This window comes from Mustelus asterias, chromosome 19 (genome assembly GCF_964213995.1).
Source record: "Mustelus asterias chromosome 19, sMusAst1.hap1.1, whole genome shotgun sequence".
Taxonomy (NCBI): Eukaryota; Metazoa; Chordata; class Chondrichthyes; order Carcharhiniformes; family Triakidae; genus Mustelus; species Mustelus asterias.
The window spans coordinates 41,327,668-41,342,952 of record NC_135819.1 but is presented as its reverse complement, the minus strand read 5'-3'; positions in this window follow the sequence as shown (position 1 = coordinate 41,342,952).

Here is a 15,285-nt window from a genome sequence, read left to right as displayed (position 1 = left end):
TTAGTCTTCTGAGAAAGTAGAGGCATTGGTGGGCTTTCTTAACTATGATGTTGGCATGGAAGGACCAGGACAGATTGTTGGTGATCTGGACACCTAGAAACTTGAAGCTCTCAACCATTTCCACTTCATCCCTGTTGATGTAGACAGGGGCATGTTCTCCACTACGCTTCCTGAAGTCGATGACTATCTCCATTGTTTTGCTGACATTGATGGGGAGATTATTATCGTCGCACTGGTTCTTCAGATTCTCTATCTCTTTCCTGTACTCCGTCTCATCATCGTTTGAGATCCGACCCACTCAGCATACATACAAATGAGATGTCAACCTGATGAAGCTACAACACAGTGCTACATCCATGTTAAACAGTAGATGCAACATCTTAGCTGACAGAACTAAGTGATCCCATAACCAATGGAATAAGACAAAGTTCTGCAGTCCTGCTACATCCAGGAATGTGACAAATGAACAACTCGTGGGAGAAGGATATCTCACAAGTATCCTCATCCCAAATGATGGGAGATCTCAGAGCAGGTCAGAATAAAAGACTAGGTTAAAACAATTGCAATTATCTTCAGCCAGAATTGCTGAATGGATGATCCATTTCAGCCGCTTTTTGTGGTGCCCGGCATCACAGATGCCAGTCTTCAGCCAATTTGATTCTCTCCACGTGATATCAAGGAACAGTTGAGCCACTGGACACGGCAAACACAATGGGCCCCAATAACATCCTGGCACTAATACAGAAGACTTGTGCTCCAGAACTAGCCACACACATAGCCGAGCTGTTCCACCTGCAACACAATGTGGAAAATTGCCCTGGGATGTACTGTTCATAAAAAAAGCAGGAAATACCCAAACCAGCCAATTAATGCCTCATCAGTCTATGCTCAATCATCAGCAAAGTGCTGGACTTAATTGTCAACCGTGCTACCAAGCGGCACTCAATAAACCTTCAGTAAACGAGGCTGGAAGATATATTCTCAGCGGCTTGATGGACCAGCTAACAGGATCTAACTCTATCGTATGTACATTGTGACCAGTAAGAAGGAACCCAAAACATAATGCTGCATTGATAAAAATGCTTCATTTTTGTCAAAATAATCAGTGGCTAATGATTTTAATGACTGCATTCAAGAGGTGGTACCGTTTATAAGGATTGATTGAGGTGATGCGCTATTCAGACACGAGGCTTGAAGCTCAGTAAATGAAAAGCTTTTATTTACTGTTAACGAAGCTACCAGAACTTATATACACTATCCCAGACTGAAGGGGTCCCGGCCAGAGCAGGGACTCTTATACCTCTCCCAGGAGGCGGAGCCCGACTGGGATGTACCACAACACTACAGTACAAAGGTGTAACAACCCCACCCTAACCCCAACAGCAACAATAGCACAATCCAACAGTAACATATGTACATCCTTGTAGTACTGGCCAGCCCCTGGCTCAGCACTATCCAGTGGGAACCAACAATGGTTCACCACATTCACCCCTCCTTTGAGAACGAAGGCCGGCGGGGTACAAAAAACAGAATAAAGTGTCAGCAGTCTATAAGTTCAGATGGTCAGGGGGACCGCACCGTCGTTGTGACCTCCTCAATACCGGCGGTGACACCGGAGTAGGCACTTGCGGTGGCGTTCTCCCCAAGGCGGCGTCCAGCTGTTCTTCCACGGACTCACAGGCCGGTTGACCCTGAGGTGACGGTAGTCCAGGGGATCCTGACACGCCCTGCGGTGGCGACCATCTTCTGGGCTCAGGCAAGCTGTACATGGGAGTAAAATGGTTAAGCAATGGTCCCGATGCTGCCCGCGCCGTGTCCGGGGAAGAAACAAGAGATAAAGGGTTTGTTACAGGGGGTATGGGAGCGACAGGGGTTGCTACGTCCCCTGCTGGCGCCAGGTCTCGGATCGAGACCGTGTCCTCTCGCCTGTCAGGGTATGCCACATAGGCATACTCTGGTTGGCGTGGAGGAGATGGACCTGTTCGACCAACGGGTCGGACTTGCGGGCCCTTACATGTCGCCGCAGGAGGACAGGTCCTGAGTACGTCAACCAAGACGGTAATGAGGTCCCCGAGGAAGACTTCCGAGGGAATGAGAACATCCTCTCGTGGGGAGTAGCATTGGTTGCCGTACACAGGAGGGAGCGAATAGAATGGAGCGCATCAGGGAGCACCTCTTGCCAACGGGAGACTGGAAGACCTTTTGACTTCAACGCCAGTAAGACAGCCTTCCAGACTGTAGCATTCTCGCGTTCCACCTGTCCATTACCCCTAGGGTTGTAGCTCGTGGTCCTACTAGAGGCAATCCCGTAGGAGAGCAGGAATTGCCTCAAGTCATCGCTCATGAACGACGAGCCCCTGTCGCTATGGATGTAGCCGGGGTACCCGAACAGGGTAAAGAGATCACGGAATGCCTTGATAACCGTGGCAGCGGATGTATCAGAGCAGGGAACAACAAAAGGGAACCGAGAGTACTCGTCAATGATATTGAGGAAGTACACATTCCGATCTGTTGAGGGAAGGGGGCCCTTAAAATCGACACTCAGTCTCTCGAAGGGACGAGTGGCCTTGACTAAATGTGCCCAGTCAGGTCGGTAAAAGTGCGGTTTGCATTCCGCGCAAACCCGACAGCTCCTTGTTACTGACCTGACGTCCTCCACCGAGTAAGGCAGGTTGCGGGCTTTTATAAAGTGGTAGAGCCGAGTGACCCCAGGATGGCACAGGTCATTATGGAGGGCGTGCAAACGGTCCTCCTGTATACTAGCGCATGTTCCACGCGAGAGGGCATCCGAGGGCTCATTGAGTTTCCCTGGACGATACATGATGTCGTAGTTATAGGTGGAGAGTTCAATTCTCCACCGCAAGATCTTGTCATTCTTGATCTTGCCCCTCTGCGTGTTGTTAAACATGAACGCGTATGAAACACACACTTCTCCCTGTTGTAGGTCAAGTTCAGGCGAGATGCAGTGCGTAGGAAGTTCAGGAGATTCGTGTCGTGGTCCTGCTGGTCATGGCCGCAGATGGTGACATTATCCAAGTACGGGAAGGTAGCCCGCAGCCCGTTCTGGTCCACCATTCGGTCCATAGCATGCTGGAAGACCGAGACCCCATTGGTGACACCAAAGGGAACCCTGAGAAAGTGATACAAGCGACCATCCGCCTCAAAAGCCGTGTATTGTCGGTCCTCTGGGCGAATGGGGAGTTGGTGGTAGGCAGACTTGAGGTCTATGGTGGAGAACACCCGGTACTGCGCAATCTGATTGACCATATCAGATATGCACAGGAGGGGATACGCATCCAGCTGCGTATATCGGTTAATGGTCTGACTGTAGTCAATGACCATCCGGGGTTTGTTCCCGCTCTTGACCACCACGACCTGCGCTCTCCACGGACGAGCATTGGGTTGTATGATCCTTTCTTTGAGGAGCCGCTGAACCTCAGATCTAATGAAGATCCGATCCTCAATGCTGTAACGCCTACTTTTAGTCACGATGGGCTTGCAGCCTGGCACAAGATTCTGGAACAAGGAGGGTGTGGTGATCTTCAGCATCGAGAGGCTGCAGGCGGGGCGCGTTGGGCAATTTGGAGGCTGCTGCTGTTTTCCCACTGCCAGTGAAGGGAATGGCCCACCGTACTGTAGGATTACACTCCTCAAGTGGACCATGAAGTTTAGTCCGAGAAGTATTGGCGCGCAAAGATACGGCAACACAAGGAGCTTGAAACACTCGTAAACTGTGCCTTGCATCTTCAAGGTTACCACGCAACTCCCTAGCACGGCAACAGACCGGGACCTTGACGCCATAGAGATTGTCTGTTTGGCAGGTTGAATCTGGAGTCCACACCGCTTCACAGTGTCTGGGTGGATAAAACTCTCAGTGCTCCCGCTGTCAAACAGACAATAAATCACGTGGTCATTTACCTGGATATTCATCACAGATTTGTCAAGTCTATGAGGCTTGGCCTGGTCCAGGATGATCGACGCCACCGTTGATTCATGAGCGCCACTGCAGGCAGCTGAAGTCGATGAGGAGGACCCCTGCTGGTCGTTCGTGGTCAGTGTCGACCAACATGGCTGCCCCCATGAGTTGCACGTGGGTGAGGGCGCCAAACTCAGCGACCCCTGGTGGTCATACTCCTCCGACTCCGTCGACCGTAATGGCGTTGTCCTGGTCTCGCACATGGACGAACCCCGCGACGACTTCGACGACGAAGACCTGAGCTCTGAAGAATCGCAGGCCGCACTGCCGTTCCTGGGTTTAGATCGGCACACTTTTGAATAATGCCCTTTTTTACCGCATGCGGTGCACAACACAGCTTTAGCGGGACACTTTTGCCGAGTATGCTTCACTCCTCCACAGAAATAGCACCGCGGGCCGCCCGGGGCTGCTGCCGTCGTCTGGCCCGAATGGGAGCACGCCATTACACAGCATTTCGAACCCGAGGGACGAGAAGGGATTTGCGACTGCTCCTGCCACGTTGTCTCCACATGGTCCTCCGGATATAGAACATAGAACATAGAACATTACAGCGCAGAACAGGCCCTTCGGCCCACGATGTTGCACCGACCAGTTAAAAAAAAACTGTGACCCTCCAACCTAAACCAATTTCTTTTCGTCCATGAACCTATCTACGGATCTCTTAAACGCCCCCAAACTAGGCGCATTTACTACTGATGCTGGCAGGGCATTCCAATCCCTCACCACCCTCTGGGTAAAGAACCTACCCCTGACATCGGTTCTATAACTACCCCCCCTCAATTTAAAGCCATGCCCCCTCGTGCTGGATTTCTCCATCAGAGGAAAAAGGCTATCACTATCCACCCTATCTAAACCTCTAATCATCTTATATGTTTCAATAAGATCCCCTCTTAGCCGCCGCCTTTCCAGCGAAAACAATCCCAAATCCCTCAGCCTCTCCTCATAGGATCTCCCCTCCATACCAGGCAACATCCTGGTAAACCTCCTCTGCACCCTCTCCAAAGCCTCCACATCCTTCCTGTAATGTGGGGACCAGAACTGCACACAGTACTCCAAGTGCGGCCGCACCAGAGTTGTGTACAGTTGCAACATAACGCCACGACTCCTAAATTCAATCCCCCTACCAATAAACGCCAAGACACCATATGCCTTCTTAACAACCCTATCTACTTGATTCCCAACCTTCAGGGATCTATGCACACATACACCTAGATCCCTCTGCTCCTCCACACTACTCAAAGTCCTCCCGTTAGCCCTATACTCAACACATCTGTTATTCCTACCAAAGTGAATTACCTCACACTTCTCCGCATTAAACTCCATCCGCCACCTCTCGGCCCAACTTTGCAACCTGTCTAAGTCTTCCTGCAAACTACGACACCCTTCCTCACTGTCTACCACACCACCGACTTTGGTGTCATCAGCAAATTTGCTAATCCACCCAACTATACCCTCATCCAGATCATTAATAAATATTACAAACAGCAGTGGCCCCAAAACAGATCCCTGAGGTACACCACTTGTAACCGCACTCCATGATGAATATATACTATCAACCACCACCCTCTGTTTCCTATCCGCTAGCCAATTCCTGATCCAATTTCCTAGATCACCCCCAATCCCATACATCTGCATTTTCTGCAGAAGCCTACCATGGTGAACCTTATCAAACGCCTTACTAAAATCCATATATACCACGTCCACTGCCTTGCCCCCATCCACCTCCTTGGTCACTTTCTCAAAAAACTCAATAAGGTTAGTAAGGCACGACCTACCTGCCACAAAACCATGCTGACTATCACCTATCAATTCATTACTCTCCAAATAACTATAAATCCTATCCCTTATAATTTTTTCCAACATCTTGCCGACAACAGAAGTGAGACTATATAATACTAAGCTTTTGGAGGCCGACTCGAGCATCTCTGCTAACTCGATGGCCTGGGTAAGATTAAGGTCACCCTTCTCCAACAGTTTAAGTCGAATGTACGACGATCCGACCCCGGCCACAAACGCATCTCGGGCAAGGTCGTACATGCTCTGCTCAGCCGACACAGCTTTGCAGTCACAGCTCCTGGCTAGCTGTAGGAGCTCGTTCGCATAGTCCTCCTTCGTTTCGCCAGACTGCCGCCATCGAGTGGCTAGGAGGTAACGAGCGTGTATCTCATTAGGTGGTTTGGTATAGCACTTCTTCAGAAGCTCGAGGGCCTTAGGATAATCGGTGGCCGCACGGATCGCGAGGTAGACAGTGTCGCTTACCCTCGCATGGAGGACCCGGAGTCTGTCATCATCTGTGGTGACCGCTGCGGAGGCTGCTAGGTAATCTTCGAAACACTTCAGCCAGTGGTCGAAGGTGTTAGAAGCGCCCACCGCACGTGGATCTAGCGTAAGGCGTTCCGGCTTCAGAATTTGCTCCATACTCTCTTTTTCTCGACGAGAGTTTAACGACAGTAAATAAAATTGATGCGCTATTCAGACACGAGGCTTGAAGCTCAGTAAATGAAAGGCTTTTATTTACTGTTAATGAAGCTACCAGAACTTATATACACTATCCCAGACTGAAGGGGTCCCGGCCAAAGCAGGGACTCTTATACCTCTCCCAGGAGGCGGAGCCCGACTGGGATGTGCCACAACACTACAGTACAAAGGTGTAACAACCCCACCCTAACCCCAACAGCAACAATAGCACAACCCAACAGTAACATATGTACATCCTTGTAGTACTGGCCAGCCCCTGGCTCAGCACTATCCAGTGGGAACCAACGATGGTTCACCACAGGAGGCAAGTACTGGAATGATGTACTGGAACAACTATACCCTGGATATCTTCATTTATGAAGGAAAGCAGAAAGCCTGACCTTTTGTTGGCCTGATTGCCTCTAATTTGCTTCTGAACAAATTATATTGGTTGCAACTATTTGTGTAAACTTTAGTGTGTCCATCTTGTCACAGTCAATTAGTAAGCTTTGTGCTTTTGTGATAAGATCACATTGCTCTGTCCCTGCATATGAATTGGCTCTCAAGCCTATATGGACAGAATGTTTGGAAATTCAGTCATCAAGCTTTTCTGTTCTTTACCAGATAGTCCTAGACATTCATTTATCTCAGGAAATCAAAGTGTAAATGTTTATTTATAGCATCATATTTCTTCTTTTAATTAATGATTATAAAACATTATCTTTTCTATCAATAGCATTAGTAATTTTGCTAAACTTGTTACTGACAGGGATCAGCTGTCAACTTTATTCCTCTGTTACTTACAAAAAGCACAGGATCCTGAAAAGAAAATAGACCTCGCTTTACTTGTGCAGCAAGCACTTAGAATCATAGAATCCCTACAGTCCAGAAGAGGCCATTTGGCCCATTGAGTCTGCACCAACTTTCTGAAAGAGCATCTTATCCAAGCCCTCTCCCCTGCCCTATCCCTGTGAACCCACGCATTTTACCAGGGTCAATCCATCCAACCTTTGGACTGTGGGTGGAAAAACCAGAGCACCCAGAGGAAACTCACGCAGACACGGCGAGAACATGCAATCCCCATACAGTCACCCAAGGCCAGAATTGAACTTACCGGAGCAAAGAGTAGGAATTGCACTTGAGACCTGCTGCAAAGCAGCTACCTGGAGTAGTGTGCAACCTTTTGACTTGACAGTCAGGGCAGGCGATGCTTTCACTGTCACCTTCTAAGCTGACGTAAATTCTGGGTGAGAGTTTTATCTCTACTGGAGTTGCCATTCCCAAGTCCTTGTGTCCTCCTGGAGGTGCTCATTCCAAAGCAGCTACGGCTTCTTTGCATGCTGCCTGGCCTCTCATCTTGAGAAGTTCACCTGTGTGTGCATCCCCAGAGTATCTGCAGAAGGAATGATATCCTGATGTTACACAGTCCTACAAGCTGTTGTGATGCCAGAAAAACCCTAATGTGGATTTTATTGGACCAGACAACACATTTGCACGTCACTCTATAAAGATCAAGAGTTGAGTTGCAAAATAGGTTCTGCACTAATGTTATTTAAATGTCAGACACACAACTTGTAGGTAAGATAATTTATAAGAGCTTCTCCTATTGTAAAGTGTCTGGAAGTACCCTGGAGTGTTTTTGGTAGTGTTGTAGTTAACTCCTAGAGTTGCCAGAAATGTTATTGCATCTCCATTGTTGCTGTAGGGGACGAGATGGGGGGTTAAGTAGTCTTTCCAATTAAAGACTGCCAAAGGTATTGATGTAGCATGGCAGTGCCTCTGGGTCTGCACAATTACAGCAAGTTGGAGCAGAGATTGCAGAGAGGGCAAACTCTGCGCTATGACCTCTGCCACGCTTTGCAGTTCTGGTCACCACACTATAGGAAAGATGTGATTGCACTAGGAAGGGTGCAAAGGAGATTCACAAGAATGATCCCTGGAATGAAGAGCATGTCATATGAGGAACAGTTGAGGACTCTGGGTCTGTACTCGTTGGAGTTTAGAAGGATGAGGGGGGATCTTATTGAAACTTACAGGATATTGCTAGGCCTGGACAGAGTGGATGTGGAGAGGATTTTTCCATCTGTAGGAAATACTAGAACCAGAGGGCACAACCTCAGGCCTCAGGCTAAAGGGACGATCCTTTAAAACTGAGATGAGGAGGAATTTCTTCAGCCAGAGAGTGGTGAATCTGTGAAACTCTTTGCTGCAGAAGGCTGTGGAGGCCAGGTCACTGAGTGTCTTTAAGACAGAGATAGATAGGTTCTTGATTAATAAGGGGATCAGGGGTTATGGGGAAAAGGCAGGAGAATGGGGATGAGAAAAATATCAGCCATGATTGAATGGTGGAGCAGAACCGATGGGCCGAGTGGCCTAATTCTGCTCCTTTGTCTTATGGTCTTACCAGGATGTTGCCTGGGCTGGAGCATTTCAACTATGAAGAGAGGTTGATATTGTTCTCCTTAGAGAAGGCAGGGGAGGGACCTGATTGAGGAGTACAAAATTAGAGGGACCTTGACAAGGTGGTTTGGAGGAATCTTTTCCCAAAAGAGGGGTCAATAACCAGGGGCATAGATTTAAGGTAAAGGGCAGGAGATTTAGAGGGGAATTGAGGAAAAACTTTTTCACCCAAATGATGCTGGGAATCTGGAACTCACTGCCTGAAAGGGTGGTAGAGGCAGGAACTGTCACAACATATAAGAAGCATTTAGATTAACACTTGAAATGCCATAGCATACAAAGCTATGGACCAAGTGCTGGAAAATGGGATTAGAATGGCCAATGCACACCTGATGGGCAGAAAGGTCTCTTCCATTGCCGTAAAACTCATGACTCAATGTTCCATGATGGTGAGAGGAGGCTGTCTTGAAGGTGAAGCAATGCACCCAATATTTCACTATGCATACCCTTCAGCACTCTCTTCTATGCCGTCCCATTGAGATCCTCGTTTGCAGCAGGAACTTAACTTATGGTAAGCTGGCAAACCATTGATTCCTCCTCATCTTGCTGCAGCCAGTTTGTATCTGGTGATTCACCATGTGCTGATCTCAGCTCTATACAAGCTTCAAAGCTGTATGTCAGTATCTGAGCTGATAACTGTGAGTCCCCGATCATAAGAACATAAGAAATAGGAGCAGGAGTAGGCCATCTGGCCCTTCGAGCCTGCCCCGCCATTCAACAAGATCATGGCTGATCTGAAGCGAATCAGTTCCACTTACCCGCCTGCTCCCCATATCCCCTAATTCCCTTATCGATCAGAAAACTATCTACCCGTGATTTAAACATATTCAACGAGGAAGCCTCCACCACTTCAATGGGCAGAGAATTCCAGAGATTCACTACCCTCTGAGAGAAGAAGTTCCCCCTCAACTCTGTTCTGAACCGGCCCCCCCTTATTTTGAGGCTGTGCCCTCTAGTTCTGGTTTCCCTTTTAAGTGGAAAGAATCTCTCCACCTCTACCCTATCCAGCCCCTTCATTATCTTATATGTCTCTATAAGATCACCCCTCATCCTTCTAAACTCCAACGAGTACAGACCCAATCTGTTTAATCTCTCCTCATAAGCCACACCCCTCATCTCCGGTATCAACCTGGTGAACCTTCTCTGCACTCCCTCCACGGCCAATATATCCTTTCGCAAATAAGGGGACCAAAACTGCACACAGTACTCCAGTTGCGGCCTCACTAGTGCCTTGTACAGTTGCAGCAAGACCTCCCTGCTTTTATATTCTATCCCCCTCGCGATAAAGGCCAACATTCCATTCGCCTTCTTGATCACCTGCTGCACCTGCAGACTGAGTTTTTGCGATTCGTGCACAAGGACCCCCAGGTCCCTCTGCACAGTCGCACGATGTAATTTTTCTCCATTTAAATAATATTCCAATTTACTATTATTTCTTCCAAAGTGGATAACCTCACATTTGCTAACGTTATATTCCATCTGCCAGATCCTCGCCCACTCGCTCAGCCTATCCAAATCTCTCTGCAGACTTTCCGCGTCCTCCACGCAATTCACTTTCCCACTCACCTTCGTGTCATCAGCAAACTTGAATACCCTACATTCAGTCCCCTCCTCCAGATCATCTATGTAAATGGTAAGCAATTGAGGCCCCAGATCAAATGCCATTGCCTCTACATCAATAACGTGCTGTTGCTGTCTATCTTTCTCTATGAGCTGTTGGGTCGGTGGACATTTTTGGATGTCAGAGAGCAGGAAGTGGGAGGGAGAAGGTTGGTTGAGAAAGAACTGCTGGGATGGGAAGCAAGATGTCCACGGTCACACATTCAGCAGCTTGCTCAGCATATCAGATAACAGGATAAGGGTGAGCTGAGAGTTGAGAAGCAGAATAAATTAGGAACATAGCATCATCTTTAAACTCATTTCAGCTGGCTCCATGATGCAGAGAATAATCTCCATTGGGCTCAGGAGATGTAGGTACCCCTTATGCCCCACTAGTTCGCTCTGCTTCCTTCTACTGTGGGCAAACTTGTCCTGCAAGAGAGAGGGATGACTGGCAGTGAATGTGTAATGCTGTGTTTGCGTGATATTCATGCCATTGCTAAATAGTTAGAGATGTATGGATTCAGTGAGAAGAGGATGTTAGACTGGTACCCCAAGCCTGAATATTGATCAGGTATTGCTTCACTATCTGAGGCGTCATGAATGATGCTGAACATCGTGCAATCATCGGTGAACATCTCCACTTCTGACCTTATAATGGAGCGAAGGTCGTTGATGAAGCATCTGAAAGTGATTGGGTCTAGGACATCAGCCTGAAGAACTCCTGTAGTGATGTGCTGGGACTGAGATCATAGAATTTCTACAGTCGCCCATCAACTCTACACCGACTCTCTGACCGAGCATCTTACCCAGGTCCACCCCTGCTCTATCACATATTTGCTCTGCTAATCCCCTAATCTACACATTTTGGGACACTAAGGGATAATTTAGCATGGCCAATCCACCTAATCTTCACATCTTTGGATTATGGGAGCACCATGTACTGATCTTCACACACACAGTCACCCAAGGCCGGAATTGAACCCAGGTCCCTGGCACTGTGAGGCAGCAGTACTAACCACTGTGCCACCATGCCAACCTTCCAGGTGGAGATGATTCACCCCCAACAACCACAATCATCTTCCTTTGTGCTAGCTATGATTCTAACTAGCGCAAGTGTTGTGTTCAGGGGTGGGGCTTCCGATCCAGTCCTCTGCAGCTATGTTCGTAATGTCAGAGAGGCTCTCTGTCTTCATGGAAATTGAAGCCTAAGTGTCTACCTCACTGCTGGCTGCCTCTTTGTGTGCTGCCGGCTGCCTCTAGGCTGAACAGGGAGTCAGTTAGCACTGTGCAAATGGCACATGATTTAGCCAGCCTGCTCTGTCATTCTTAAAAGAAGTAAGAAGTTTAACAACACCAGGTTAAAGTCCAACAGGTTTATTTGGTAGCAAAAGCCACACAAGCTTTCGAGGCTCTGAGCCCCTTCTTCAGGTGAGTGGGAATTCTGTTCACAAACAGAACTTATAAGACACAGACTCAATTTACATGAATAATGGTTGGAATGCGAATACTTACAACTAATCCAGTCTTTAAGAAACAAAACAATGGGAGTGGAGAGAGCATCAAGACAGGCTAAAAAGATGTGTATTGTCTCCAGACAAGACAGCCAGTGAAACTCTGCAGGTCCACGCAACTGTGGGAGTTACAAATAGTGTGACATAAATTCTGATTCTAGGATCGCATGATAAAGACTCAGGAGGAAAAAAGCAGAAATATTTATGTGAAATAGTGTGACATAAACCCAATATCCCGGTTGAGGCCGTCCTTGTGTGTGCGGAACCTGGCTATCAGTTTCTGCTCCGCGACTCTGCGCTGTCGTGTGTCGCGAAGGCCGCCTTGGAGAACGCTTACCCGAATATCAGAGGCCGAATGCCCGTGACCGCTGAAGTGCTCCCCAACAGGAAGAGAACAGTCTTGCCTGGTGATTGTCGAGCGGTGTTCATTCATCCGTTGTCGCAGCGTCTGCATAGTTTCCCCAATGTACCATGCCTCGGGACATCCTTTCTTGCAGCGTATCAGGTAGACAACGTTGGCCGAGTTGCAAGAGTATGTACCGTGTACCTGGTGGATGGTGTTCTCACGTGAGATGATGGCATCTGTGTCGATGATCCGGCACGTCTTGCAGAGGTTGCTGTGGCAGGGTTGTGTGGTGTCTTGGTCACTGTTCTCCTGAAGGCTGGGTAGTTTGCTGCGGACAATGGTCTGTTTGAGGTTGTGCGGCTTAAAAGAACACAGTGCCCTATAATATTGCAGCAATTTAAAATATAGTTGGTCAAACGCCAAGTCTAAGAGAGGGTTTGGGAATAATGACTGAGATAGTGGAGGGCCAGAAGGCACTCAATGAACAATCTCAGAAGAAAGTGAGAGAAGGTACTCGGGGCAGTCAATTCCAGGCATCTGGACCTGAGGACCTGACAGCAGTGCCGCAGGAAGTCCAATGACCTCATACAGGTGGTGGTGATCAGTGAATGGAACTTCTCAATACACCAGCTATTCATACACCATCAATCTCTCATGCTGCCCAGTAGATCACCATCACTCAGCCAGCAGCACTCTCTGGCACTCAGGACTCAAGCTCTAACATCCAGATACTCACCAGATACTCACCTCACCCTCATACACTTATCAATCTGGCCAGCATCAGAACCACCTCTCACTAGCTCCATATGTCTCCATCTATTCAGCTTTGGCCGGCATATTATCTAAACACAGCAGTACGCGTTCACTGACATTCATCCCTCTCCTTTGCAGGACACGTCTGCCCACAATTGAAGGGCACAGAACTGAACTGGTGAGGCACAAGGACACCTGCATCTCCATGGTTTGCTGCATCATGGGGCCAGCTGAAACAGAGTTTGTGACATCCACAGCAAGACCTGGACAATATCCAGGCTTGCACTGACAAGTGGCAAGTGACATTTGCATCACACAAGTGCCAGGCAGCGACCATCTCCAACAAATGAGAATCCAATCATCTCCCCATGGCATTTAATAGCATGGACACTGGTGGTGGCATTGTGTTGTCACTGGATTAGTAATTCAGAAACCAGGGTCATGTTCTAGGGACCTGGGTTTCACAACTACGACAGTAGATGGTGAAATTTGCATTTAATAAAAATCTGGAATTAAAAGTTTAATGATGACCATGAAACCATTGCCGATTGTCATAAAAGCCCATTTGGTTCACTAATGTTCTTTACGGAAGGAAATCTTACGTGGTCTGGCCTACATGTGACCCAAAACCCACAGCAATGTGATTGGCTCTCAAATGCCTCTGAAAAGACCTAGCAAGCCACTTAGTTGCATCAAAGTACTACAAGATTAAGAAAAAGTAATGAAACCAGACTGACAGCCGGCATTGACCCAGGCACCGGAAATGACAATGGCAAATCCAAACCTGCAAAGCCCTTCTTATTATCATCTGGGGCCTGTGTCAAAATTAGGAGAGCTGTCTCACAGACTAGCAATAGCTTGACATAATCATTCTCACGGAATCATACCTTTCAGATAATGTCCCAGACACCACCATCACTGGGAATGTCCTGTCACACCGGGAAGTCAGACCCAGCAGAGGTAGCAGCACAGTGGTATGAAGTCGGGAGGGAGATACCCTGCAAGTCCTCAACATCAGCTCAGGACCCCAGGAAGTCTCTTGACATGAGGTCAAACATGGGAAAGGAGACCTCCTGCTGATTACCATGTACCACCTCACTATGCTCCATGCTGAACACCACTTGGAGGAAAGACTGAGGGTAGGATTTTCCAGCCGTGCTCACCCCAAAACTGGAAAATCCCACCTGAGGTCCACCGACCTTTGCATGGTCTGCCCCTCGCCCACTACATTTTCTGTGGCAAGCGGGATGGAAAAATTCACCCTTGAGTCTGGCAAGGGTGCAAAATGCGCTCTGTGTGGGGTCTTCAATGTCCATCACCAAGAGTGCTTTGCGAGCACCACCACAAACCAAACTGGCCGAGTCTGAAAGGACATAGCTGCTAAACTGTGGCAGGTGATGAGGGAACCAACAAGAGGGAAAAACATACTCATCCTCACCAACCTACCTTCCACAGATGCATCTGTCTATGACAGTATTGGTAGGAATGATCACCATACAGTTTTGGAGATGAATGAGGTCCTGTCTTCACATTGAGGATACCCTCCATCATGTTGTGTGGCATCACTAGTATGTTAAATGGGATAGACTTTGAAGAAATCTAACAACTCACAGCAAGTAAGAGTTGTGCTACACAAGTGTCAGGCAATGACCATCCCAACAAGAGAGGATTTAGCCATCATCCCTTGACATTCAATGGCATTACCATCGCTGAATCCCTCACTGTCAACATCCTGGCGGTTACTATTGGCTAGAAACTTAACTTGACTAGTCATATAAATGTGGCTACAAGAGCAGGTCAGATGTTAGGAATCCTCCAGCAAGTAATTCACCTCCTGATTCCCCAAATCCTGTTGACAAGTCAGCAGTGTGATGGAATACTCTCCCCTTGCGCGGATGTGTGAAGCTCCAACAATGCTCAAGAAGCTCAACACCCATTCAGGACATAGAAACCTACTTGATTGACACCCCACCCACAAACAATTACGCCCCCTGCCAACAGACAACAGTAGCAACAGTGTGTACTATCTACAAGATGCACTGCAGAAACTGACCAAGGCTCCTTTGGCAGCACCTTCCAAGCCCATGACTGCTACCATCCAGAAGGATAAGGGCAGTAGAAACATGGGAACACCAACACCTGGAAATTGCCCTCCAAATCACTCACCATCCTGACTTGAA